Raw genomic sequence first — 25,377 nt, 5'->3', positions numbered from 1 at the left:
CACTCTATGGCCATTGATGGTTACCCACTGCCTGTATTTTTTAGTGTTATCAGGCAGTGTAGGCTTAGGAACCATTTCAAAGTCTCCTAGTGAGACAAGGGTCAACTCTACGGGGTCCCACCCACCGGGGGCACCCTTCTCCTCCTCCCCCAGGGCTACACTAGCAAGCTGGCGGGGCGGTGCACGGGGTGGTGCAGGAGTATCCTTTTGGGGACACTGGGGGTCAAAGTATCTGTGGCCCACCTGGCCACACTTAAAACAAGTAGGGGGCCTCCTTGGAACAGGATTACCTGTTGGAGGCACTGGCTTCTTATCTGGGGGAGGCTGGGATACCACTGCCTGGTTCCCTTGGGAATTATCTTGGGGCCCTCGGTGGAACTCCCTTGGTTTACCCCTGTCCCCCCACCTCTCTGCTGGGGACCCTGCCCACCTTTGGCGAAGTCTCCCACTGGACCCTTGCGAACCCGGGTGCTCACCCAGCGGTCCGCCTCCTCAGCAAGCTTCCTAGGGTTAGTCAGCTTGCAATCTATCAGATGCTGGCGTAACTCAGGAAAACAGTTACTAGAAAAATGCTCCCATGCAATCAAGTCATACAGTTGCTCAAAAGTTTCTACTTTGCTGCCTTTTACCCAGCGCTCCATTGCTCTGCCAAAAAAAGACACATATTCTACCCACGTGGTACCCTGTATCTTCTTGCAAGTTCTAAATCTCTGCCTGTACATTTCAGGGGTCAAACCATAGCGGGTAATCAAAGCTTCCTTCATGTGGGCATAAATCATTCTACTTTCTGGGGGTAGGTCCAACAAGGTATCCCTCCCCTCACTCACAAAGCGTCCCCACAACCCCGCTCCCCAATCCTTCTCAGGGACCCGGTGGGACACCATAGCTAATTCATAAGCGGCAAACCATTGCCCAATATCCTCACTTTTATGAAAATCCTTAATAACCTCTTTAGGTATATACACTCTACTCTCATTATGCACTACCGGTATGCTGCCACCAGAGGGGGAGATCTCAATACTCTTGGCCTTAATCTCCAACTCCCTCAAAATTCTCTCATGTTCAAATTTCATCTTCATTATCTCAACTTCCAACTTCTTATTCTCTAGGTCTCTCTGACCATCCAATTTAAGCTTAGCCATCTCCATATTATGCCGCCTATCTCTCTCCCTGTCCTCCATCTCTTCTGGAGTCAGGCCCCTTGAGGACACACTAGTGCCCGGGCTGGAAACTGCTTTATCCCCTACCAAATCTACAATTTCGTCCTGCCGCTCTCCTGCATCCTCTCCTCCCTCCACAGGCTCTTCTACATTCTTTGGGGCATCCCTGGCTTCTAACCAGGCCTTCAGCGCCTTGTAATACTCTTCCCTTTTAGTGAGACCAGTGATAGGGACTGTGAAGCGTTTGCAAAAATATTTGAGCTGCTTGGCATTGTAGGTGTCTAATTTCTCTTCTTCCCAGGAGAGATCCTCAGAGGCATTGGATCTGGGCTTGGCCATTGTAATAATAACTGGCAATATCGATCAAAAATAGAATCAAAGATCTCAAAAACGTACGTGGTTGTGTTATGGTCTGCACTCACTAGTAGTGTACACTATAATTACTGTATGCAATCATAAATGCAAGTCCAGATCCTCACCGCTGACCACCAATGTTAGAAATGGGGGTCTCTAGTTGGCAATGGCTGGCCACTGTCCAAGTAGGGACCCTTCTTCCTAAGTCAGAGTAAGCAGCCTACACCCTTTGACAACCCCTGCTCAACCCTGTGGTAACGTAGCACGAGCAGCTAGGCTTATCTCAGAGGCAGTGTGTGAAGCATTTATGACCATACACAGTACTATAATGAGGAACACTACAAATGGACACCACTCAAGTAGTTATGAAAAATAGGTATTTTTATATAGACGTAATCACAAGACCAATAACAGTAAAAATCCACAATACTATAAAAATATAATTACTTTAGAAATGCTGCAAGGAAAAAAATAGTTCAGGATGCACAAAATAATGTTTAGTTCAAGGCAGGGGTCTCTGCGACCCTTTTACTCACAAAGTATCTGGTTCCTGGAGCAAAGCAACAAAAATGTCGCTAAGGAGTTGTAGCGAGAAATTTCCTCAGGCTAACCAGCGATGCGTTGAATCCTTACCGCGAGGGAGGATGATGCGCTGGGTTGCGGGCAGGACAAAGCGACAAACTTCCTCACGCTAAGCCGGTGATGTGATGAAATCCTTGCCGCGAAGGGAGGATGATGCACCGAGCCTGTTGCGTGTGCGATCTTGCTGCGTTGACAAAGATGGCGCTCCGCGAGGGAGCGACGATCCGGATTCGATGCGGGGAAAATGGCGAACGCTCGGCGTCCGCGCTGCGATGATCCTGTTGCGATGATTTCAGATAGCGGGCGTTTTCAGGCCCGCAGACAGGTGCTGCGACGATCTTCGGGGTTAGCGAGCGCTCGGCGATAGCGGAGCGGCGATTTTTTCTCACGCTCACCAGCTGCAGCGGCTCGCTAACGGAGGTTAGCGACGATTTTCAGCGCTCTCTTCTCAACAGTAGAAATAGAGGTCCTGGAACACACAGGAGCCTCACCTGTAGATAGTAATCCTCGCTGGGAGGAAACAGGAGTCTGATGGTGGAGTCTGATGTGCCTGAGACTCCAGCAGGAGGCTAGCTCTCTCCTAGCCCTTGGGTAGTTGCTGTAGCAAAAGAAATAAAAGTCCAATCAAAGTTCCTTTCCTCTTCTTGAAGTCCAGTAGTAACAGCTGCAGGCCAGTCCCAGAAACAGCACACAAGGCACAAGGACAGTCCTTCTCTTGCAGATTCCTGTAGCCACACGGACAGAGGTTCTTCTTGTTATCCAGGAGCAATACCAATTGTAGGGGTTTGTGCACAAATATTTATACCCCCAAAGTCTTTGTTCTTAGGGGTCCCAAGCCTCTGAACCCAGCCAGAACCAGTTTTGCCCAGCCCTGGAGCACTTTGTTGATCAGGCTGCATCCTTCCTTTCAGAAAGAGGGGGTCTGCCTCAGACGCACAGTGGGAGGTGGAGCCAGCTTTCACCTTGCCAGGCACAGCCCTATTCAAGCGCAGGAGCTACCCCTCCCCTCACACCTAGGCAGGTCGCTCTATTCAACCCAGGTCTGACTCAGCCTGCCCTGTCCCTCCAAAACCAGACAGCCAATACACATAATAGCAGAGCAACTGGAAGGCTTAGGCAAGAAAGTACCTATACTCTAAAAGTGGTAGTTTCAAACACAGAATATAAAAATAACCTTCACTAAAAGATGTATTTTAATATTCTGAGCTCAGGCATACTAGATTCGTTTTTCTACCATGTTCTGTGGGTCAGTTAGGACTATAGGATGTAATAGCCCAGACCTCCCATTCTGGCCTATGGAGAACAGGTAGCCTTACAGTAGTGAAAAACGAAATTGGGTGTAATTCACTACTAGGACATGCTACATACAACAGGGCATGTCCTACCTTACACATACAATGCGCCCTATCATAAGGGGGGCTTACATGATGCCAAGGGAAGGTTTAGGGGCTGGGAAGCGGGTGCACTTCACAGCCAAGATGGCAGTTCTGGACTGCACGCAGACACTGCAGTGGCAGGTCTGAGACACACTTTACAAGCTGCTTCTGTGGGTGGCACAAACCAGTGCTGCAGGCCCACCAGCAGCATTCGGTTTACCAGCCCTGGGCACACACCGGCCACGCTACTAGGGACTAACAGGTAAACTGAATAAGCCAATCATGGATGTACCAATTCATATGTCATCTTTACAAAGGGAGCATTCGCGCTGTGGCACTGAATGGCAGCGGCACAGCGCCCAGAGCATCTATAAACAGCAAAAACAGAGGAGACACAGCGAAAAAAGGAAGGGAGACTCACGCCAATGGTGCCAGGTCTAACAATACTGATCTGGAGAGCCGCAGTCTGAGAGAGAGGACAGGGAGGGCAGCCTGCTCGGACAGCGGAGAACGGACGGCGAGTTGTGGAGTGGACTGAGGGTAGCTGACAGGCCCCCATCGCCGCGAGATGGGGAAGGCAGACGCACGACAATCGCGACTTCCGTTCGAGTCCAAAAAAAGCTCCAAGGCTGCCCCGGAGGGCGCGGGGGCTGAGGTGCCGGGCACCCGAGAGACGCCGCCAGAAGCTGAGACGGACATGAAGACCATTCTATTGGAAGTGCGACAGGGCATAGCGGCGATTGCGACCAAGATGGACGATATGAACACAAGGATGGACACCATAGTCCGTAAACCGGACGGGCACGAAGACAGACTCAAAGAAGCGGAAAAGCGAATTTCTGATTCGGAAGACGCCGCCACGCATATGCAGCAAACCATGACCCAGATGGACAAACTGTTGAAAGTGATCGCTGCCAAGAGTGAGGACATGGAAGCGCGCAGTCGGCGCAACAACCTCCGCCTCCTAGGTATACCGGAGAGTACCAACATGGGCAAGATGGAGCTGTATATTGAGAAGCTGCTGGTGGCGGTGGTGGGGGCGGAGGCCCTATCCCCCCAGTTCGTAGTGGAGAGGGCGCATCGATCTCTAGGACCTAAGCCCCCGGTGGGGGGCACGCCCCGGCCCATAATAGCCCGCCTCCTCAACTACCGTGATCGAGACGTGGCGCTCAGGGTAGCGAGGGAAAAGAAGCAACTCAACTATGACGGCGTAAATTTCACTATATAACCGGACTTTACCGCCGCAGTACAGGAGAACAGGCGGCGCTTTCTCCCAGTAAAACAAAAGCTGCGACAGGCACAAATCGATTATGCCCTGCTCTACCCAGCGCGCTTGAGGGTCACCCACCAGGGGTGACAGATGTTCTTCACCAAGCCGCAACAGGCGGAGGAATTCCTGAACCAAATGAAACGGCGAAATGGAAGACCCAGATCCGCTGACGGCTCGGGGCCGCCCGCCACATCAGACATCGACTAACGGAACTGTGGTAAAGGGGGGCATTTGGAAACGGCTGGGCGGGCCTGGAGGGACCCTTGTACCCTGGGTCACTACTGCTACCAAATAATCGGACTGGTAAGCACTTGGCATGTTGGAGCACGCACAAACCACACCGGGCACCCTTGCTGCCTCTGGGGGACGCGGGGAGTTTGCTCCGCGCCTCTGGGGGAAGCGGGAGAAGCTGGCTGCCGCCTAGTGTTAAGCCCCCGTCCGGGCGAACCCCTGACTCAAACTGTGAGTGGTTTCCGCCTTAGTATGGCAAGTTCAATGGCCGAGTTGCGGAACTATTCAAGGGGAAGGAAGGGTAGAGGGAGACATAGTACTGGCATAATTGGGATGTTTCAGTGGGAGGCGGGGAGGGGGATAGTTGGGGAAACTGAGTTTAACAATCTTATACTGATGGAAAGAACACGGTCGAGATGCATGCACTTGGACATTGATGGCGCCTCACCAGATGCACGGTCCGCCCTCTGCATTGTGGATACCTTAGCGGGGATGAATGTCACGGTCAGCTGATGTAGGAGTGATGTCCTGGAATGTGCGAGGGCTGGGGGATCCCAGAAAGCGAAGGCAGGTGCTGTCCTATCTGGACCGTCACCACATCGGAGTGGCCTTTTTACAGGAAACCCACCTCACCCCTCAGCGCTCTACTTTATTTGCTAGTAGATGGGCTGGGTACCACCTGTTTGCTTCTTACTCCTCATATGCCCGAGGGGCAGCCATTCTTATCAAACGACAGGTGCCTTTCCAGCCTCTGGGGGAGATGCTGGACCCACAGGGGAGGTATGCTATAGCATGGGGGAGATTGGGACACAAAACAATTACCTTAGTCAGCTGCTATGGTCCGAATGTGGATGCGCCTGAATTTTTCTCGCTGCTCTGGGGGAAGGTGACGGCACTGGACACCACGCACATCATATGGGGAGGGGACTTTAACGTGGCAGTGGATCCCCGGCTGGATAGATCCAATGCACAGCCGCGACACTACACACGCACACAAGCAGTGCTGCAGGACATCTTAGCGGAGGGAGGGCTCGTGGATGCATGGCGGCACGTATACCCACACTGGAGGGAGGGTACACACTTCACGGCGGGAGCAGCCTCTTGGGCTAGGCTTGATTATTGCCTTATATCAAGGGGATTGGGCCCGACTATAAAGAGGGTGAGCCACTTAGCACGCACCTACTCTGATCACTCTCCGGTGCACGTAACGATGGACATACTAGGGGAGGGGGGAACTCGCCCTCTATGGCACCTTCAGCCTGCGGCCCTGCTAGACGAGGTGTTCCGCACGGAGCTGGAGGAAGAGATCCAGAACTTCTTTCGGAGGAACAGGGGGTCGGTGCAGTCGATTGCCACAATCTGGGAGGCCTTCAAGGTTACAATTAGAGGGGTGTGCATTGCCAAAAGCTTTGGAGTGTTACGGGATATCAGGAGACGACTCCAGAGACTGGAGGAGACGTTGAGGGCGTTGGAGGTATGCATGACGGAGGGAGACGGCAGGCAAGCCTCGACCGAATTTAGAGAGCACTTGTCAGAATATGTTGACGAGGCGGCCCGAGAGGCCCGGTTTATGGGGAAATACTGGCAGGCCCGGAGATACGGCGAAGGGGAACGACCGGGGAGAATGCTAGCGGACGCGATTAGAAACCCTAAAGGATCTACCTCTATCCTTGAGATACAGAATGAGGCGGGGGCAGCATGTAGAAGCACGGCGGACATACAGACCGCCTTCATGGAACATTATACAACGTTATACGCAACGCAGCGCGGGGATGAGTTGGAGTTAGACTCCTTTCTCGGGGATGTAGCACTGGGGTGGCTGGAGGACCACCACTGTGAATTTCTGTGTGCCCCGTTCGAGCTCGACGAAATACGGGAAGCCATCATGCAGCAGAAATCTGTCAGGACGCCGGGCCTTGATGGCCTACCGCCTGAATTCTATAAGGAATATATTGACATCATGGCCCCGGCCCTGCGGGAGGTGTACGGTGAATCCTTGGAGGATGGCCAACTCCCCCCTTCGATGAGAGAGGCGCTGATCGTGTCTCTCCTGAAGCCAGGTAAGGAACCCACGCTCTGTGGCTCCTACCGACCTCTGTCGCTCCTGAATTGCGATACCAAGATTCTGGCAAAGCTTATCGCAAATCGGGTGCTCCTACTGATTGACAAACTGGTGTTGCCGGACCAGGCCGGCTTTATTCCTGGGAGGGCGACCTCCCACAATCTCCGCACATTGTTCTCCGTCATGCACAATGTAGCACCTGAGCTGCCGCTCGCTGCAATATTCCTCGACGCCACTAAGGCCTTCGACTCTGTAGAATGGGACTACCTGTTTGGTGTCTTGGGCCGAATGGGATTCCCCGTGGGATTCCTCTCCTGGATAGGACTTCTCTATCAGCAGCCAACAGCTAGAGTGTCCATTAATGGACGGGTGTCGGCTGCGATCCCCATTACTAGAGGGACTAGACAGGGTTGCCCCCTGTCCCCCCTGCTCTTCGCGCTGGCGGTCGAGCCCCTGGCATGCAGACTGCGGCAGCATCATAATGACCGGGCGCTCCGATGCCCTCTGCGGCAAATACTGATCTCGTTATATGCCGATGATCTGACGCTGTATGTCAGGGACCCCCAAAACAACTTGAATCCGATATTGCGCGAATTTATAGTGTTCGGGAGACTCTCCGGCATTTCTATAAATTGGGGAAAGTCGCAGCTGTTCCCTCTGACGCTGGCGGTGCACAGGTTTCCCCTGGACTACCCGTTGACCTGGTGTGAAACAGATCTGCGCTATCTTGGTGTCCAGATATCGGGAGATAGGGACGAAATGATCCGCCTTAATTATGGTACGGCTATGAGCCGGCTCACCTCCAGAGTCACGCGATGGATCACCCTACCTCTGACAATTGCGGGGAGGGCCTCGCTGATCAAAATGGTGATTTTGCCGCAATTCCTATACCTATTTCTCAATCTCCCCTACTACCCGGGGCGAGTATTCTTCAGAACACTGCGGTCCGAAATGATGCGACTCTTCTGGGGTGGGAGGCAGCCGAGAGTCCAATGGGCGATACTTACGAGACCTGTGGCGCAGGGGGGATTTGATATTACGGACTTCGAATTATATCACGCATGTGCACAGGCCCACTACCTGTACTACTGGGTACATCCCCCAGCCTGCATGCCGCAGGTGGCGGCGGAGCACTGGCTAGCGGACCCGATACCCCTGGATGGGGTGATTCACGAGCCGCCCCGTACACGTGGGGGAGATGCGTCACCAATTACGAGCACAGTCAGAGCATGGCACTATATTAGGAAGAGCGTGGGAGCGCCGTGTTTGTACTCGGCAGCCTTGCCCCTGACATACCACCCTAATCTATCGTTGCTGCAAGAGACAGGGTTTCGGCAGCTCAGCGCTCGGGTGCACAAGCAGACTTGGGGGGCATTGTTCTGCAACGGGACCTTTTGCACTCCCGCGCAATTTTTCGGGGACCTGCAGCCTACACCGTTGGAGATGTTTTTATACGTACGACTGAGACAGGGAATACGGGCCTTGTTTCCGGGCTTCCCACGGGAACCGGTATCTCTTAAACCAATGCAACACATGTTGCAATGCAAGACCCCTGGGCATGCGGTGTCTAACCTGTACCGACTGATACGAGCGGAGGGCGACTGCCCCAGTGGGGGTGTTCGACAACAGTGGGAGGATGACATGGGTAGGACACTCACGGATGACCAGTGGCTTTACTGCTGCTTGCAGACCACGGAAATCTCGGGTAGTGCACGGCTCCGAATTATTAATTACAAATATCTACAACGCATGTACCACACGCCGGCCAGACTATGTCGCTTTGGGCTGAGGGACTCGGATTGCTGTGACAGGTGCGGCGGAGAGGGGGCTGGGTTTATGCACTTGGCCTGGGAATGCCCGGTGGTGCTGGAGTACTGGAACCGTGTCTTTGGGGCGCTTGCGGAGATGATAGAACAGCCAGTGGCGGTAGACCCGCTAATTGCTCTCTTAGGCTACACAAAGCAAATCCCCAGGGCGGGCCGCAGGTATGCTACGATGGCCTTGCTGCTCGCCAAGCGCAGAGTGGCGTGTCGCTGGGGGAGAGGGCGGGCCCCCAAGTTTAAGGAATGGTTGCACGATCTGACGTACTACCATGTTGCAGGGATTCTGCTGATACACAGAACTATGCGAAGAACCCCAGGACCTCAGTGAATTGTGGTGTACCAGAAACTCACCTCAGAACCCAGAACCCAGTATCCGGCTAGCATAAGTGTCCCATTCGTTATCCAAGATTTAGCTCAGAGATCCCAATGAATAGACAACCCAGAACAAGCGACTCAGGGTACTCAGGAATGGTGGGAATCGGAAATACCTGTTCGTATATTATTCTCACATCAGTCCACAACAATAATCAACAGAGACACGTTGTAAATAAAAGGGGTTTATTTTTATAGACCACGTGTCCTAAGATGCAGTACTTTGGCTAATACAAGCAGACAAATGATTAATATCAAAACCAGCAACATAGTTACAATACCATAGAATATAAAAGGGGTGATCATATTATAATGACAGTGGATACTACCACCTTCCCTTTACTAAGAAGCTAATATTATTATTATGCTAATAGAAGGTCTCTTAGGCTTGAATAGGGGACCCCATACCTCAAAGATCAGCTTAGTGAAATCACATCACAGGAGCATCAGGAGACTTCTCGCAGGAAGGCTCGTCTTCGGTCTGAATAATAAACATGATGTCTGTGATACTAAAAGCACTAATTTTCAGGCATTTGCAGCTGCGCGTGTGTTATGGCTAAATAGTGGGCCGATCAACCTAGAGTGAAAAACATGCATTGTGTAATACCCCAGACTGTTTGTCACACCATGTACAGACCAAGGTCGCTGCGCAGGGCCTGGGATAGTAACAACAGATCGCGCTTGTGTGAAGCAAGTCTCGAGTCAACAGTCTGTTTTAAGAAATAACATGTAAACGCAGTGCCGTGTGCAAAAGCAAAAAGATGGCTTTCTAACATCCAACGTGGTTATGCTAACTCAACAATGCCTGTACGTATTCAGAGAGAACTCACTACACGCCCCCTTGATCGAAGCACTATTTAGTAGGCAAGAAAAGAGAGAACGCAGAGTTCAGTTTCGTCAGAGCAGAACAAGGCGTAACCAATTCAAAGGTTCAGAATGAGTTAAAGTCTGAAACGAAAAAAAATTGAAAAGCAACAGGGGAAACTGTGGAGTCCGGAAAAAAAATATAAACAATTAAAAAAAACTCAAAAACAACCATCAGGGAGAAAGCAAAAAAGTGTATATGCCGCGGCAGGGTGCTGTCCAGGAGCGACAGGCGCCAAGGACGATAGTTCAGTCAATCCATGAATGTATAGGCAGCATATGTGGCAACCGCTTCCAACAAAAAATCATTTGCAGGGCCAGCGAAAGTCTCAGCCATCCAATCCATCAACGAGAAGGAACACACGTGTTCTTCAATCAGCGGAGCTTCCAGCACGATCAGAGGGCACCCGGAATGTTCCTCCAAATAGCTCATAGCCAAGAAGTTGTAGGCAGCTGTAGAGATGTCCCAATTACCCAGGATCCCATGTGCTGCTCCACAAGCCATTATCCGGACACCAGAACAGGTCAACTCGTGAGACACTAAGGGCCTCATTAGTCGATCGAAATCCGGCACCGGAGACACCAGGCTGGTCAAGCACAAATCCAAAGGCCATTCAAAGGGGCAATCCAGGCAGTGTAGCACAGGCTGCACGCAGGTGAAGTAGCAATACCGGAAGGACAATCCATACGCCAGGCTTAATGTCGCCAATGGCAGAGTTCCATAAAAGTCAAGCATCCTATCCCGAAGAAGCTGCAGGCGGGACAGGTGCACGAGTGGCACAGATGGAGCAGCCATTTCGTAGTATGAAAAGGAAAAGCAGCACACCTGCCACTAGCGCCAGAAGTAGCGGAACACCTCCAAAGATGCTCGAGAAAAGGGAATGAAAAAAGCCCGGAACCACACCAAAAATAGTTTGGAAAGAGGTCACGAGACCCGAGCCCACAAGTTTAAAAAAATGAGCCAGGCCGGTCGTGGACGAGGCATTGAAAATAGTTTGGATCAAAGAGCCGAAATGTAGGGGGAGGTCAGTATTCAGAAGCGCCTGTACCTCTGTGCGCGTATTAGCCACGTGAAGGTCGAATGTTTCACGAGATGAAGTCAAAGACACCTCTTTTTGGGACAATAGGGCTCTTATTCTGCTCAACTTGTTGAACTCTGCTTTCAAGGTTGGAATCGAAGGCCAGATAGAAACATCCAGCCGCCCATGCGGGGGTGGAAAGAGAACATTATTGCAGCAGACAACTTTCTGCGAGACAGTTACTATGTATGGGATTCCCACTAACATCCCACAGCAAGCTTCATTATTCAAAATTAAATAACTACCGTTAGCAAGCAGCGTGAAAGAAGGGGTAATCACAGGCACTGGGATACCTCGCAGAACGCAGGCCAAATTCGGGGCTTGTACATTGCACGCGCCGTGTAATTGAATGTGCCTACAAACCAAGGAATGGTCTGGTGACGTGGTGCATTCCTCGCCTTTCAAATAAACCTCAGTTCCGTCCCTAGTACATCTATACGTAAAGGGGAGGGACCAAACCTCGTGTATGAAAGCGGTGCCTAGCGGTTCATATCTACCTAAAGCATAATGTTTCATACAAGACGTAAACTTAAAAAGCGCAAAAGGGAGAGTTATCAATCCGTGTGCTAGCCACGTAGCCGAATTGATCTCCGCTACTGAGAAGGGCAATGGCTCTAATTTTTCAATATGTAACAATGAATATGTAGCATCCTTCATGGACATAAAGCGCTGCTTGTCAGTAAGGTTAAAGGGAAGGAATAACGATGTAGTGTTCAAATAGTCCCAAGGGACCCTCCCTGCCTTTAACGTCTGCAATGTCCACGCAAACTGCATAACAGAACGCAACTGGTTTTGACCATGATATAACACAGACATATCATCATGCACAATATCAACAACTGACGAAACAATATTATCTAATGTATAAATCCTAGAAGAGAGAGTGCTAATGCTGTTATCTATAACGGCTAAAACCTTTTCCATGTTGGCTTGGTCAATAGCCCTCAATCTGGAAGCCGCCTCAATCTGTGACAACTTCCAGACTTCGTTGTAAATAGCATACGCCCACCTTTTGGTTCTGCCGCCCACAGGACCCTTAACAAAATCATTCAAATCTATTCTGTCATGTAATTGTGATAAGTGATCCTTGACAGACGCCAAAGTGGAATGTCGCAGCCAAGATTGACATAACTTGCCCACAGAGTATGTAGTGACAGTATGTGACGACTCAAACCGAGGGTCTACGCGTTCCTGAGTATACCCCGGTTTCAGTCTCAGAAAACGTCGTTGACAGATATCTGAACTGCTTTGCCAAATTAACCAACCCTCACTATTAACTTTCGAAATATTGAAAGATGTATTTGAAACTAAGGAGTGCAAAGCAGCAAGGGACAGATCTGTGTGGTTATCCCAATTGGGATAAGCGCCCAGATCTGGCACAGAAGGTGACTTTAATTGTTTAGAAGTAGCCAATCCGAAACAGGTGGTTTGGAAGATGGATGAATTTAAAAATAAAATATGATTTGGTATAAGACAGGCACGATGTAAAGCCTCTGTACCCTGTACCTGCCACGGCTTGGAACCCCAAACCGACTTTAGATCAATAGTAGCCTTCCATACATCATAACCTTTGATTGACAACTCGTCCATAAAGGACTTAGAATAAAGTAGCTTCGTGTGTGTCAGTCTAACCTTTGCGGCAGACTCAGGCAGCACCTTAAAATAAAACGCTGCCGGGTTGGAAACACTGAAATCGGTAAAATATGAATACTTGTTAACCAGTGTTTGTGAACTTCCGAATTCGGGAGTAGGACAGTGTTCCCATTGGGTAAAATTTACAAAATTTCTAAACGTATTCGCTTTATGCAGGAAATGATTGCCATAATGTTGAAAACAATACTGTTCCGCATAATTAGCCGCATTTTCGTATAAATCTTCAGCATCAAAAGCGGCATAATATTTCAAATCAGAAAACAGTGATTCAATGGCGTGTACATCCCAATCATCAGAACGTATGTTCTGCCTAACCACATCACCCATAGAAACACGAAACACATTAGGTACATTAATGACCTCTGTAGGCCCATGAATTTGGAATTTAACAGCATCCCATGCGATTCCATCCAAGACGGGCCAGGCAGTAATATTCACAAAAGTCTGGTCCCTCTTCATGATGTGGGACGAGGAGTGGGGGGCCAAAGTTCCATTGATAAGTCTAATTGTCGATCTCTCACTCAGATAGTGGCCATCCACAAGACGGAAAAAAACTATTACAAATCCAACGGACATAAACAAAAAAACACTGAAAAGCAACAGCCAAATGTATGTCCAAGGGGCAATCAAAAAATGTCTCTCGAACCAGCTGAAAAAAACTGCAATGTTCGATGGGGGGCTTGAGGGCAATGAGTTAGTGTCAAAGGAGAAACGGGACTGTCCAAGCGCCGTAGATTGCAAAACAGGCGAGGGACCACGTGTAGGATAAGCATACTCAGTCTCTTCGGGCAAACCACCAGCCGATGGTATCAATAAGGGATCAGTAACCGATTGCATCTCGATGGCAACATCAGGCAAGGTGTTAGAAGCAAGAGTCAACATTGAATTTCTTTGCATCGTCTGGCATGAAACTGCTGGAGTCATGCTAAGAAGTATCGGCCACTCGCTGAAGTTTGACATTGTCAATAGAGATGTACCTGTTTTCTTTGCGACCAGGAAGTGGAGGTAAAATGACTGTTCTTGTTCCCTGCACTCCAAGCACTGGAACTGGTGCACGATAAGAGGGGCCGAACTCCTTCTTGTTCTCCACCTTCTCACGGACCAGATCTCCAACTCGGGGTAGCCAGCCGACTACCGGAACCTGAACTTCAACTTCAGATGTGGAGGGCAAGTGTTCCTTCGATAGAGTGTCTCTGGCTTCTTGTAGAGTCTGTAAAACAGCACAGTGATCATCTACGTCAAAGGGTGCGGTCGACGCCGCCATGTCTAGACCATCAAGGTCCGGTACAAACATTCTGATTCCGAAGAGCATCATGTACGGGGTCCGCCCACCCAGAGACCTTCTAGGGAGATTATTAAGTGCACGTTGAACGTTATACAAATGGGCTAGCCAGTTCCGGCCTGTGCCTAAAACACGGGCGGTCAATGATTGCTTTAAGTCACGGTTCATTCGCTCCACCACACTATTACCCTCAGGTCGGTAGGGGGACGAAAATTTGACTAGGACCCCCAAATTTCTCATAGCCTCCTTGTAAGCCTTAGAGGCGAACGCAGGGCCCTGATCAGAATGGAAGGTACCACACGCAAAAGTTCCCACAAAGACACGCAAATCTCTGATGACAGTCCGCGAGTCAGCACTCCTTTGTGGCCATACCCACAGAAAACGTGTGCACGAATCCACTGCAACCAAGATGTACTTGTACGCAGTATCAGAAGAAAAAGGACCGCAGTGATCCAAATAAACACAACCAAATGGTTTATTGGATATGTACAACTGTGTTTGTGAAGGGCGCGCAACAGTAGAAGGTTTAATCTGTTGGCAAATGTCACAATCAAGAACATAAGCGCGCGCTTGTTTATATAAACCGAACCACCAGTAACGTTGTTGTAGCAGAGATATAGTGGCTGACACTCCGGCGTGGGCTGACGCCAACCCCTCATGAGCAGCCAGAATCAGTGCGGGTCTGCAGTCCGCGTTGGGAATAATTCTGTCACCAACGTCTTTAATCCTCACTAATGGGACATTATCAGGACTTAAATGGTAAATGTAACGAGAAGGAAAACCCTTCGGGTAATCGCCTCCCTTTTCGGTAGCAGCAATAGCTGCCAAGATGTCATCATCAATCTTACTCTTTGATCTTGTTACTGCTGCCACTAAGTATGTAGCCACTGCTGTTTTTGCTGCCTCGTCAGCCAAGCCGTTGCCGACAGCATGGACACCAAGTCGTTGGTGACCAAGAGTGTGAATTACATTCACGAGTGGGAGACGTTCTTTAAAGTCTGCCACTCGAACCCAAAGCGTTTTATGCTTAATTGTGCCACCTTTTGTGTCTCGATAATCATTCTGAGACCAGAAGTGTAAATTGTCATTATAGGACTGGACACAGTAGAAAGAATCACTCACAATTAGTGTAGTGACTCGGGGATCGGTAAACTCCAGTGCAAGCACTAGAGCCCGAAGCTCCGCCAATTGCGCGGTACAATCGCCCAATGACTGCGTATGCACTGCATCAGATTGGAATTCACCATTTACGAAAGTACCTACGACAATTGCGCAAGCCGCTGAGTAGGCGTGCTTTGATCCAATTGCGGGCTGCGCAGACCCGTCAGTGTATATGACACAATGGTATTCTTCGAGCGGGCGCAAAGACAGAGGAGCCGGATGAACGAATTCATACTGCAAGAACTCTTGAGTCTGTAATGAGGCATCAAAGATGTAGGTGACGTCTGGCGACGTCAGTGTTGTGGCCCATTGTATCCACCGAGGATGCAAAGCTTTAGAATTTGGTACACTTGCCTTTGTCACCGCTTCTAAGGCGGGATAGGGTGTTACAACCAGAATCTGTTTCCCATGTGACAGTGCGCGTTCTTTAAGGATCGCCATCTGTACAGCAGTCAGAACTTTTTCGACCGCGGAAAAACGTAATTCAGCAGAGGTGTACAAGTGGGATTTGTACGCAATGGGGACTGTATCGCCCTCATTAAACGTCAAATACGTGAAACCCACGGCGCCTGGCACTATTCTTATTACCAGGTTGGTGCGGTTATCACGTGTCAGCAAATATTGTGAAGCAAGAAGGTCAGCCTGTAAAGACTGTAAAATTTTAGAATGTTCCAGCTGCCAGCTAGACTTCGAAAATGTGGGTTGTACCAAGGCGTAAAGCGGCTTGATACGCTGGGCATAATCAGGAATGTACGTACGGCCGAAATTCAGAAAGCCCAGTAGAGATTGTAATTTCTTTAGTGTCGTTGGCGCACTCAAGCATGCGCACTTCTCCAGAAAGTGGGGAGCTAACCCCTTTCCTTCATTATTGAGCTCGTAGCCCAAAAACAACACTGTATATTCCGCGATGTGAGACTTCGCAAAATTGAATTTGTAGCCATAGTCAGCAAAACTCACTACAATATTGTCGACTCGAGACAGATGCGGCAACAGCTCGTCATCCGTGAGGTAGATATCGTCAACATAGGAGTATGCCTCGGGGTCTATTCTTTCTAAGAGGGAAACCACGCGAGCGGAAAAGACGCCAGGGCTATTTTTGTAGCCCATGGCTAATCTCGTAAACTGTTTTTGTTTACCGCCCGAAGTAAACGCTGTCCACTGGCTACTCAGTGTGGACAGGTTATGGCTAAAAAAGCCATTGGAAATGTCAAGTGTCGTTTTAAATCGTTTACGCACGAGACTGTCGACTAGAGCCGAGCTATGTGTATTTTGTACCGCGCAGGTCCGGCAATGGGAGTTTAGGTGCCGGTAATCCAAAACTAAACGGTACGAGCCGTCAGGCTTCGTCACAGTGAATAAAGGGTTATTCATAGGGGACACACATGTTTCAATCACACCCTGATATTCCAATTGTTCAAGGATCGCCGCGACGTGAGGTCTAGCCTCACGACGCATGGGATATTGGGGCTGAGGCTGGGGCATAGACCGCAATGGAATCTCATGGCAGGGGGACAACCGGTCCCAACCCACCTGAGTACGATATACCGCTGGCGCAAGCGCCAGCGCCCACTCACCAGCGTACATTTCAGCTTGGTCCTTAGGCACCGTGTGCGCAAAGGACGGGAGGATTTTCTCCTCCCCTCTAGGAGCTTCCAAAATGAAGGCCGGGGGCCAATCTGCCTCCGCTAGGAGGATATCATAGGTGGTGGTCAGATTATCCCAAAAAATCCCTTTTATAGTACGTTGTATGTCACCCTCTATTAATAAGACTATTTCATAAAGTCTATCAGGGGGAGCCACTCTGGTGTCAGCTGTTTCAACAGTAACCAATACATCAGTTGCTGTCGCCGCCAGAAATGGACGCAGAGCTTGACGGACTATGGTAATTTCCGCTGCGCTGTCTAGTAGCGTCAGCGCCCATGTCCGGTTCTGAAGCTGTGTCCGCACTATCTGAGGCATATGTTGCCGTCAGAGCCGCCACTTTCTTCTTCTGAAACGGGGGTCTTTGTCGAGCAAACTCGTCCTGCTTGCCTTTACCCTCAGTCTGTCGGGGTTGGTCACGCTGTTGTGGAGCACCCCGACCTTTGCCACCGCCTCCGCCACCAGACTGTGTAGCCGATGTTTCCTGTGAAGAACGAGGAGAACGCGGTTCAGAAACCTGAAATCTATCAGGAGACTTAATAGTAGCACGATCTCGCAGATCATAAGTGCGTTCACTACTTGACTGTACGGGAGAGGCAGGCCGAGAGCCCTGTTTCTGCTGCTGCTTGCCCTGTTGTTTAAACGGCCACTTTTGTTTTGGAAAAAAGGGTCGTTCATCCTTACCAGAAGTTCCTGCCTTACCCTGCTGCTTAGAATCGGGATTCTTGATCACAGGCTTAACTCCTAAAGAGCTACGACCCAAATCACGATATGCTTCTGCGATTATTTTAGCAAATTCCTGCGGCTTGTCCTCTTCAGCAACCTTCTTCAGTTCATTACGAACCTGAAAGTGCAACGCATCACCCTTAAGGTTTCCCATTATCATGGTAGCCACCAGGCCAAAATCTCCGAGGAGCCGCATCCCCAATTCTATCGCAGACTCCGCTCCATGGTCCTCTTGAACCTGTTTAATGATGGAGGGCAGCTGTAACATAGACGGAGTGCCGAAGCACTGCGCGTACGTCGCAGCAAAAATCTTACCCCAGGATACACAGTCATCTATATGGGGAACTAAGTCTTTAGGCAAACTAATGGTGAGGATCCTGTGTTTTTCCACAGGAGTTGTATGCGGATACACCGCCTCTATTTGGTCAAATTTTTCAGCAAGCCAAAAAGGATAATCATCCCTTGTGAGGGGGCGCTTGCCCACAACAGAATTGACCATAACAGGACTAATGACCACCGCGTGACGATCACTAGGTTGTCCCGCACTAACAGGCGCCCCCGCCTGTACAGTGCGCGACACATACTGCACTAACGCCCTATATACTGTTATAAGGGCAGTGTGTAGTACACGCAATTCATCCACCGTCACCGTGAGGTAACGGGGATGAGGCGTAAATCCGGCTAGTACCGGCCAAGTGGCCCCCGCAATTGATAAAGGGCCCATTCTCGGCGGTATAACCACATGGGGGAGGGCGCCATTAAACCAAATCTGATGTTGCCAAGCAGATATTGGTATCTCCTGTGTCCTATAAGGCGCATAGGCGGCAGGCGCGGCAGTGGCAGTGTAAGAATGAAATGTATTATCATTACCACTGACTGCCGGAATCGTCACCCAAGAGTAGAACAACTCAAAGGGGTGAGCCGCATCGGCTCCCACCACAAAGATGACGTCCATGCCCGCGTCCGGCACCCCATACTGCGTCAAGTGACGTTTCAGGGCCGCACGGCTATGCGCCGCAATATTAATTGCCATAAGGACAAGCTACACTTCAAGTATTCAGTAGCACAAGGGTTCAATAACCTTTTTAATAATCAAGCTTGAAGGAACCTATATCAATAGAACTAGGTAGGTTTGAAATCCGTCAGACTTGTTATCCGGAAACAAGAATGAGGGTGCTGTGGACTAAATGTAAGCACTACTAAGGCGTTTCAACTCATAGACCAAACGTTAGGTGCGCCATGTTGCAGGGATTCTGCTGATACACAGAACTATGCGAAGAACCCCAGGACCTCAGTGAATTGTGGTGTACCAGAAACTCACCTCAGAACCCAGAACCCAGTATCCGGCTAGCATAAGTGTCCCATTCGTTATCCAAGATTTAGCTCAGAGATCCCAATGAATAGACAACCCAGAACAAGCGACTCAGGGTACTCAGGAATGGTGGGAATCGGAAATACCTGTTCGTATATTATTCTCACATCAGTCCACAACAATAATCAACAGAGACACGTTGTAAATAAAAGGGGTTTATTTTTATAGACCACGTGTCCTAAGATGCAGTACTTTGGCTAATACAAGCAGACAAATGATTAATATCAAAACCAGCAACATAGTTACAATACCATAGAATATAAAAGGGGTGATCATATTATAATGACAGTGGATACTACCACCTTCCCTTTACTAAGAAGCTAATATTATTATTATGCTAATAGAAGGTCTCTTAGGCTTGAATAGGGGACCCCATACCTCAAAGATCAGCTTAGTGAAATCACATCACAGGAGCATCAGGAGACTTCTCGCAGGAAGGCTCGTCTTCGGTCTGAATAATAAACATGATGTCTGTGATACTAAAAGCACTAATTTTCAGGCATTTGCAGCTGCGCGTGTGTTATGGCTAAATAGTGGGCCGATCAACCTAGAGTGAAAAACATGCATTGTGTAATACCCCAGACTGTTTGTCACACCATGTACAGACCAAGGTCGCTGCGCAGGGCCTGGGATAGTAACAACAGATCGCGCTTGTGTGAAGCAAGTCTCGAGTCAACAGTCTGTTTTAAGAAATAACATGTAAACGCAGTGCCGTGTGCAAAAGCAAAAAGATGGCTTTCTAACATCCAACGTGGTTATGCTAACTCAACAATGCCTGTACGTATTCAGAGAGAACTCACTACAACCAAGATCAACTAACACGGTATGCGGAGACGCTGCCCAGGGCCTCGAGACCCTTGGACATATGGGCCCCCCTCCGGCGCTACTTGCTAGCACACACAGACGACCCCTAGGTAGGGATGGGGGACTGGCGAACTCACTGGTTGGCTCGAGCATGCACTGTCCGCTGACTTCTTCCACTTGACTGGAACCCGTGCACCATGCTAGCCTGGTGGGGCCTAGGCAGCGGAGGGGATGGCCTCGGGAGAGCCTTGGTGGGGGGGCCGGGTGTTGATGTATCTTTTTTTTTTGATATATGTGACTACATTGAATGTAAAGATAGTGGGTGAGGCGCTTGTACCCAATGGATCTCGGACTGTACAGAGCAGTGTATCTCCCGAATGGCAAGTAATGTTGCTTTGTTTGTTCTTATGTGATAAACTTATAAATAAAGTTTAAAAAAAAAAAAAAAAAATAGCTGCAAAATCGGCCCCTGTAACAAAATCGGCCAAAACCGGCCCTGGCACACCGCTCTGCCGCTCCCAGGGGGCCGGCCGAGCTATTTGCCAGGGCCAGTTTTGGTTCCCAGTCCGGCCCTGATGGCAGGTCCCTGGAGGAAAATTGTCGGCGCCCTTCTAGTCCTTAGGGCGGTTGTAAGCCTGAACAACCGGGGTTTGCCTTACAACGCTCCGTCCGGAAAAGGGGGTGAGTAAGGTGGTGGACCAGTGGTCCATGGGATTTAAGGGAAGGGGATCCCATCATAACTCATAGCACTAATTGGGTTGGCCACAGTGCAATAAGGCTCATCAGGCGGGCAGGGCAGCGTAGGTTAGTCACCGCTGCCTGCCCTAGGATCGCTCGTAAGTTAACCCACCATGTTGCATACTTCTATATGGAATAAACCTGCAGCAAACTTTTCCCAATAAAAAATTGTGTTGTATAATTTTTTATTCCATTGTGCATGCTAAGTTCTGCAAAGGTGGGGAGGGTTGCCTATATAGGTACTATGAACATGCTACTCCAGTTCCTAAGAGTGCAAAAGGCCGTTTATAAAGGGAGCAAGCTGGGGTCCTACCTCCTTCAGATTATTTCGGGTCGGTACCTGACATTAAATAACGGGACATCCATACAGGCTCATTCTACAACCCAACAGTAGGTGATGCATACATAAGAGAGTCAGCACCCAGATAGCATTTAAAGTGTAAACCACAAGACAAGATTTTACAGCAGGACCAAGTGTGAGTTGAATACAGTTATTTCTTCCCCTGCCCTCAACTGGATCCAATCCTTCCTCTCCGGCAGAACCCAGAGGATTTGACTCCCTTCCTTCCTCTCCAAACCCACGGAAATCAACTGCGGATTACCCCAGGGATCCTCACTCAGCCCCACGCTCCGCAACATCTACATGGCCTCCTTCGCCGCCATCGTCAGACAGCATGGGCTCAGCATCATTTCCTACGCAGACGACACCCAGCTCATCCTCTGACTCATGAGGAATTCCGATGACACCAGACTCTGCTTTCAGGAAGGAATGCAGAATGTGGCAGCATGGATGAAGAACAGCTGCTTGAAGCTCAACTCAGAGAAGACCGAGGTCCTCATCCTTGGACCATGCACCTCCGCCTAGGACAATAACTGGTGGCCCACTGCCCTCGGGAACCCTCCCACCCCTACCGACCACGCTCTGAACCTCGGCATCATCCTCGATTCCTTGCTCTCCATAAACCGCCAGGTCAACGCCATCGCTTCGAGTAGTTTCAACTGCCTCAACATCCTCCGTAAGACCTTCAAATGGATCCCCCAGACCGCAGAAAGACGGTCACCCACGCACTCATAACCAGCAGACTGGACTATGGCAACACCCTTTATGCTAGAATCAACAGAACTCTTTTACTCAAACTCCAGACCATCCAGACCGCCCCAGCCAGACTCGTCCTCGGGACACCATGCCACAAACACATGACCTAACACCTCCGAACCCTTCACTGGATCCCCATCGAGAAGAGGGTCATCTTCAAACTCCTCACCCATGCCTACACACATCGGATCTAGTATCCTTCCACGTACCCAAGAGGAACCTCTACTCCGCCGACCTCACCCTGGCAGAAATCCCCCACAACTGCAATAACAGAACAGGCAGGAGAGCTTTCTCCTACATCACAGCCAAGACCTGGAACGAGCTACCTTTGAACATCAGATGCTCCCCCACCCTGCACACATTCAGGAAGGACCTCAAGACCTGGCTCTTCAACTGATCCAGAGCCGCTCCCCCCCTCCCCCAGCGCCTTGAGACCCTCACGGGTGAGTAGAGTGCTCTATAAACCCCCTGATTGATTGATTGATTGATTTCTTATATAGAGTGGCATAGTGGACAAAGCATGGAGGACGGAAGGCAGTGATGAGTAATTGCCAGTAGCTGAGATTAATTCAAACAGTCCACCCAAGACTTACTGTTTTTTTCTAATTAAGAAGCTGTAAGTGCAACGGGTATGGCCAGATTTAGTTCTGGGTTCCCATTTGGAGGGGGCATGGCCTGGCAGTACAGGCTGGACTGTTCCCTTTGGGACAGAACCAAGCTTGATTTGCATATTGCTCAACATGCCCAGAGTCTAATAGCTGGCAAAAAACTGATGGACTGGAAAGCAGTACTTACCAGTAGCCATATTTAACTGAAACGTTCCACCTATTACTTTTTTGTTTTTCTAAGACAGGATTTAAGGTTCAACAGGGGCGGCTCCTCCATGTGGGCTGAGAAGCATCGCCCCACTGCTTTCTCGCAGTGCGAGAAGCAGAAACATAAAATGGTATTTAAATACCATTTTATGTTTCTGCTTCTCGCACTGCGAGAAAGCAGAAGTGTTTGGTTGGAGGCGGGTGGGCGGGCGGTCCTACTCCATGTCAGGGGAGGGGTGGCTTGCAAACTCTTGTGGTCACTGACTGTTTGGTCTAAAGAAAAACCAAAGGGGATGATGGACGGAGTGTTGAACATTGCAAGCACTCACCCCCAGTAAACTGATCTGGGTTTAATCCATCATCATTCTTTAGCTCACTCCACCACCCCAGTTCAGACATGGCCATATGCAAATCAGTCTGACCCTGTGCCTCATGGGAACAGTTCAGCCCGAACTGCCAAGCCATGTCTTCCCTGGACTGGAAACATGCATCCTGGGACCGGTTTCTGGCTAATGAGCCTTCATCAGCCAGGCTAGCTTTAATCCAGTGGCAAAGTGAGCAAGGGACCTACGTCTGGGCATACAGTGCAAACTTAGGGCGAACAAAGCAAAACCAAAGGGGATGATGGACGGAGTGTTGAACATTTCAAGCACTCACCCCCAGTCAACTGATCTGGGTTTAATCCATAATCATTCTTTAGCTCACTCCGCCACCCCAGTTCAGACATGGCCATATGCAAATCAGTCTGACCCTGTGACTCATGGGAACAGTCCAGCCTGAACTGCCAAGCCATGTCTTCCCTGGACTGGAAACAAGCATCCTGGGACCAGTTTCTGGGTAATCAGCCGTCATCAGCCAGGCTAGCTTAAATCCAGTGGCAAAGTGAGCAAGCGACCCACGTCTGGGCATACCTTGCCGACTTAGGGCGAACAAAGCAAAACCAAAGGGGATTGATGGACGAAGTGTTGAACATTGCAAGCACTCACCCCCAGTCAACTGACCTGGGTGTAATCCATCATCATTCTTTAGCTCACTCCGCCACCCCAGTTCAGACATGGCCATATGCAAATCAGTCTGAACCTGTGCCTCATGGGAACAGTTCAGCCCGTACTGCCAAGCCATGTCTTCCCTGGAACGGAAACAAGCATCCTAGGACTGGTTTCTGACTAATCAGCCGTCATCAGCCAGGCTAGCTTGAATCCAGTGGCAAAGTGAGCAAGGGACCCAAGTCGGGGCATACCCTGCCAACTTAGGGCAAACAAAGCAAAACCAAAGGGGATGATGGACGGAGTGCTGAACATTGGAAGCACTCACCCCCAGTCAACTGATCTGGGTTTAATCGATCATCATTCTTTAGCTCATTCCGCAACTCCAGTTCAGACATGGCCATATGCAATCCAGTCTGACCCTGTGCCTCATGGGAACAGTCCAGCCCGAACTGCAAAGCCATGTCTTTCCTGGACCGGAAACAAACATCCTGGGACTGGTTTCTGGCTAATCAGCCAGGCCACCCAAACCAGTCATACAGCCTACATGGAGAAAATTGCCTCCGCATAGGTGCCTGTGTGGTCAGTATCACAGCCAATAACAACGCTGCCATTGCAGTGTTGTGATTGGCTTCGGGGAGGAGAGAGAGGCTGCCTGCATCCTGGGACTCGGAGCAGAGACAACGCGATGCGCGACCGGACTGGGCAGGCAAAGGCACGTTTAAAAAAAAAAAATTAATTAGCCCCCCCCACCAGCGCGACCCCCACCTCCCCACCCGCGAGTCATGACGGCGGCAACTGAGGCTCAATTCAATTATATCAGCAACAAGGTAGTGTAACTAATCCAAACATCAAAATTACACAAGATAGCATTCTAGTGACCAGCAGCAACCTACTCAACAGTATTACACGGAAAAACAGAATCAATTGTATGACAGCATTACACGCACACTCAATCACATCAGCTACTTGGAAGTTTTACACTCATGTTCATCTATCTGAACTATTTTGCGTTATTACAGAGATGGCAACTGTCATTTAACCTCACTACAGTTGCACAGGTGAAGTATTACAGGTGCACTCAAACTCAACCTTTTAACATGACTAGAGGCACATATGGGACAACCATGATTCCAACAACATTAAAGGAGCACTCATTAAAATCACCCCTCCTACAGACAGACAGAGACTCTGCCACACCAGTCACTAGACAATATAAAAAGAATATTTTCAACACTTCATTAGCATAATAGTGTAAAAAAAACATCGTGAAATAATCACATGCCATACCATCATGAAGCGTAAAAGGACATTATTAGGACAGGATTGCAAAAACAGTTTGTTAACTTCAATACAACTTTATGTCAAACATCCTCAATACATCATCACCTTCTTCTCCCACCAATTCTCACTGTGCACCAAAAGTTCGCCCCCAACGGCCATACCTTAGTCTCATTCTTTCCTCTTTCACTCACTGTCCTCTTTCTATTTCCCAGTCTCTCTCACCTACCCCAACAAACATCCTCCAATGAAGCCTCCTTGTCCTGTTCCAACAACCCCTCACACCATCTTCCCTTCCTTGTGCTCCTCTCATCCCACCCGAGGGGTGGATATGCCCCCATCTCACTCTCCTTCACCCACAAACCTGTCCTATCATGGCATCGCTATAGAAAAGAAATACCACTCCCCAGAAACTGTGCGGTGGGTGGGTGGGCGGTTCCCTGAAAGTTTCCATGTCGTCCAGGTGGTGCAGGGAGTAAGGGAGAGTCTGTCTTTGCCTTTCCTGACCCTTATATATCTGCCTCTGACCCCTGCCCTGTTCTCTGTCCCTAACCTATGGCCTGCCCCATTCACGAATTCAACTGGGGGGAACCATTATTCTATGAACAGTACAGGAGCACTGAATGAAATGAACTTTGGAAACACATTA

General features: G+C 49.6%; 1 protein-coding gene across 1 annotated transcript in view; it reads right to left on the bottom strand.

Moving 5' to 3' along the window:
- The window catches only part of CHST15 (carbohydrate sulfotransferase 15), a 525,836-nt gene that overhangs the window by 75,505 nt on the left and 424,954 nt on the right, over positions 1–25,377 (bottom strand). The window lies entirely within an intron of this gene.

The sequence above is a fragment of the Triturus cristatus genome, chromosome 1_2 (assembly GCF_964204655.1).
Source record: "Triturus cristatus chromosome 1_2, aTriCri1.1, whole genome shotgun sequence".
In the NCBI taxonomy this organism is placed as follows: domain Eukaryota; kingdom Metazoa; phylum Chordata; class Amphibia; order Caudata; family Salamandridae; genus Triturus; species Triturus cristatus.
Note: the sequence above shows the minus strand (reverse complement) of the source record. Positions and strands in the feature narration are given on the sequence as shown.